General features: G+C 38.6%; 1 pseudogene; it reads right to left on the bottom strand.

Annotated features, from left to right (window-relative positions):
• Positions 1–4,005: 4,005 nt before the first annotated feature.
• On the bottom strand, positions 4,006–4,124 carry LOC116092706 (annotated as a pseudogene).
• Positions 4,125–4,361: the final 237 nt, after the last annotated feature.

The raw sequence follows: 4,361 nt of genomic DNA, 5'->3' as shown, positions 1-4,361 counted from the left end.
TATCAAGTTACCACAGTAAGAGCCAAGATTTTAAGCCCTACTAAATACAAAACAAACAAACAAACAAACAAAAAACCTTGGAGCCTTGCTCATGCTAGGCAAGCATTCCACCACTGAGCATCACATCTGGCTTCTCTGTTCAGTCTTTTTTCATTTGCTCATCCACAGTGAGGGCCCTGAGGAGGAGTGGCAATGAGTACCCTAAAGGCAAAGTTCCCCACAAGCCTCTGTATTCACCTGTTATGCAAGAGGGTCCTCAATGTGACAGAGAAGAGGCTAATTATCATCCACCCCCCATGTGACAATCAACAGTGTCAACTGTTGTTGAAAGAATCCCCATTGGTAAGTGTGGGGGAAGAGGCAGAACTGAGGGCTTAAACGTATTGCAGTGATTTTATCAGTAAATAATCAGTGCTGCAGTCCAGATATTTTCATCGAGAAGTTGTTAATCATCTGCAGAACACTAATGGATACTTACAAATTTCCTTCTAGACAATCCTTTTAAATATATTTAAAGACAGAAAAAAAGAAAAGCAAGTAAGAATAGGCTAAAAGTAAAGTGCTCTTTGTATCTGGATGAATGGCAGCCTGGGCCCTTTGTTTAGTGTGTGGAGGGGTGACCGCTCCTGTCTGCTGTGGTGGTGCAAACTGCCATGAGTGGCAGGTCATGAGGGGACAAGTGTGCATGAAAACATGATCCATGCAATGTCCTTAGCCTGGAACAGTCTGGTAAGACATTATTGAGAACTATGGAAAGAAAGAATGCTTGCTTATACCAGTGGAGGAAAGAAAGTATCAATATGGGATGAAGATTATTTTCCTGACAGCAGAAACTTTTTTCTACAACTAGATGACTGGAGAAATCGAGGATCCGTGCCATGGCTTCACTACAATAGAATTCCAGAGAAGCCTGAGTATTCTACTTTAGGACAAAGGTGAAAGAGGAGTCTGCAACTGAAACAGAAACAGTTGGGCATACATTCAACCTCCAGGCCCCGGTGCTTTGTGGTTCTGCAAATGGCTCACTTCTCTTCATGAAAGGCCACAACTTCCTCATGATTCCCTGCAGATGATTAGAGGAATCTGCCTTGCAAAACCTCAGAAACCTTAGGGATATACTGCCACCTTTTCTTCAGTAATTTTCAACTGTCATTTATGTCATTTAGTGTCATATCATCTGCAAATAAAGATACATTGACTTCCTTTCCAATTGGAATCACTTTGATCTCCTCTAGATCTCTTATTGTTCTAACTAAAACTATAAGAACTATAGAACTAAGAACTATATTGAAAGGTATGGAGAAAGTTGAAACTTGTCTCGTTCCTGGTTTTTGTGGAACTGTCTTGAGTTTCTCTCCATTTAAGATGGTGTTAGCCATGGACCTGCCATAAACTGCCTTTATTATGCTGAGGTATGTCCCATGGACTCTAATCTCTTTAGGATTTTTATCATGAAGAGGTGTTGGATTTTGTTAAAGGACTTTTCTAGCATCTCCTTAGCTGATAATTTGTTTCTGTGACTTTCAGTGGATTAAACTGACAGATTTTTGTATGTTGAACCATGCCTTCAACTCTGGGATAAAGTAGGCTTGAAATAGACTTGATCATGGTAGATTATCATTTTGATGTGTTCTTGGATTCAGTTTGCAAGTATTTTACTGAGAATTTTTTTTCATCTGTGTTGACAAGGGAAATTGGTCTGTAATTTTCTTTCTTTGTTGGATCTGTATGCGATTTGGGTATCAGAGTAACTAACTATGCCCTCAAAATGAATTGAGCAATTTTTTTTCTGTTCCTGTTTCGCGAAATAATTTGAGGAACATTGGTATTTACTCTTCTTTGAAAATCTGATAGAATTCTGTACTAAAACATTGGTTTTGTTGTTGGTTTTGGTTTTGTATTTTTGTATTTGTTTTTTGTTTTTGGTTTTGTTTGCTTGTTTGTTTACTTTTGTTGTTGTTTGGTTGGGAAACATTTAATGACTACTTCTATTTCTCAAGGGGTTATAGACCTACTTAAGTAGTTTATCTGATCTTAATTTAACCTTGGAAAGTGGTATGTATCTAAAAAATCATAGATTTCCTAGGTTTTCAAAGTATATCATTATGAATTTTTGGATTTCCTCAGTATATGTTATTAGCCAGCACCCCCTCCCCATCTCTATTTTGTTAATTAGATATTCTCTCTAACTTTTAGTTAATTTGGGTAAGGATTTGTAAATGTTATTGATTTTCTCAAAGAACCAACCAGCTATTTGTTTCAGTTATTCTTTGTTCTGTTCTGTTTGTTTCTAACTTATTGATTTCATTTTTCAGTTTGATTCATCAACTTTCAAATGTTTGTTCTAAGGCAAGCCCAGTCTAGGTTCTGTGGATGGCAAGTTCCTATCCAGTCTTTCAGTCTTTTTCTCTGAATTTGCTTCTGTTTGTTTTGATAACACTGAAAAACCCAAACTCAAGCCAAACACCCCAGGATCTTTGTATAGCATTAGTATCTCCTAATTGGCCTAGTCAATTAGGCTACTTTCTTTTAATTGAATCTACAAGAAAGTAGATTTCTAATAGTAGATAACTTAATAGTAGATTATCTAATCTAATTTCCTATAGATTCAATTAAATTCTTACTTTCTTTCTTACCCCATACTAGGCAGGAGAAACACTAGGATAACAGAGGATTCTTGCCTTTAAAGAATACTATCATTTTTATTCATGCCACACCTCTATGAGATACAGTTTCCTATATTCTTTTGCTAAGTGGATGAATTATCAGGCCAGAAAGACTAATGAATACATGCAATGTCATATATTCAGAATGTGGCAGGATCAGAACAGAGACAATACTACTTAAAGCTAATATGGCTCCTTGCCCATAATGACACCACTGGAGAATTTTATAGAAAGACATAGGGAACCATAACTTGGTGGAAAGATTGGAGACAGTAACATTGGCAGTTTTTCTTGTCTTTCTAAACACATATTGAATATAAAGAATAGCACATTAGACAAATTAAGAAGTAAGAACCCCCTCATGGCATTTCATTATGAATATTAGAACAGACTCTCTTTTCTCTGGGACCAGAATAAGTTATAATAAATAATCTCTGAAAGAAAAATTAGCTACCAGTGTATGTGTGTGCATGACCTGCCAAGATTGCTGTGGTTAAAAGTGCATATTGATGGCTCAAATTTAAGGTCCATCAGACATTGATCCTTAGTCCAGCTTCCTGAAAACAGCTAAAATTCTCTTTGATTTCTACATCATACATGTTCTCTCCCAGCCATTTAGAAATGACAGAACACTGAATGTTCTCCAGGAAAACAGTGTCAGGGGTCAGACTGACCACAAAATGATCAGCGGCATCAGTTCCTTTCTCTTGAATTAATTAGAAGAATTGGGGACCAGGAGAAGCAGAACAGACAGAACAGGAAGGCCAGATATTCGCAGAGATGCATATTTCCCTCTTCCAGATGGTGTGAATGGGAGTCCAGACTGTCTGATGGACATGATCAGGGCAGGTACTGGGCAGAGGAAGGCACTCTGATTTCCTCATGAGAGAAGTGTAATTATGTGTTGTGGCTGACTTGCCTGACTAAATTAACCAAAGAACTACAAGATTTGCCTTTCTCTTTTTGTGAACAGAAGACAATCATATGAAAAAAAAAAAAAAGTAAAAGCTGTAGTGCTAATTACAGCATGGCTTAAAAAGAGCTTAGAAACCCAGCAAGCAATGCTATGGAAGATGGGAGTCGAGATGTTTTCATACAATACTACTACAGAAATGTGCCCAGTGTTCCCAGAGAAGAAATTGTTTATTTAATTTCCTTTAACTAGAGATTAGGTACTGAGCAGATGGAGCCCATTTGAGACTGCTTGGCAGGCTTACTTATACCATGGAGGAATTGGAGACAGCGGGGGGAGGGGGCACAGGAAGAAGGCTTGGAAAAGTGAACCACGTCCAGAACAAGCAGTCATTTCGCACAAATCCTTGACTCTTTTTTTTTTTTAAGCCTACAGCACCCTGTATTCTCAGGCAGTCTCCCATCCAAGAACTAATCAGGCCCAACCTTGCTTAGCTTCTGAGATCAGACGAGATCGGGCACGTTCAGGGTGATATGGCCATAGACTTTTGACTCTTACTCTAATGTCTCTCTCTGTCTCTCTGTCTCTCTGTCTCTCTGTCCCTCTCTGTCTCTCTCTGTCTCTGTCTCTGTCTCTGTCTCTGTCTCTCTCTCTCTCTCTCTCTCACTCCCTCCCTCCCTCCCTTCCTCCCTCTCTCTCTCTCTTGCTTTCTCTCTCTCTTTTTTTTCTTTTTTTGGTTTTTCGAGACAGGGTTTCTCTGTGTAGCCCTGGCTGTCCTGGAA

The sequence above is a fragment of the Mastomys coucha genome, unplaced genomic scaffold (assembly GCF_008632895.1).
Source record: "Mastomys coucha isolate ucsf_1 unplaced genomic scaffold, UCSF_Mcou_1 pScaffold15, whole genome shotgun sequence".
In the NCBI taxonomy this organism is placed as follows: Eukaryota; Metazoa; Chordata; class Mammalia; order Rodentia; family Muridae; genus Mastomys; species Mastomys coucha.
This window is presented reverse-complemented; position numbering and strand designations above follow the sequence as displayed.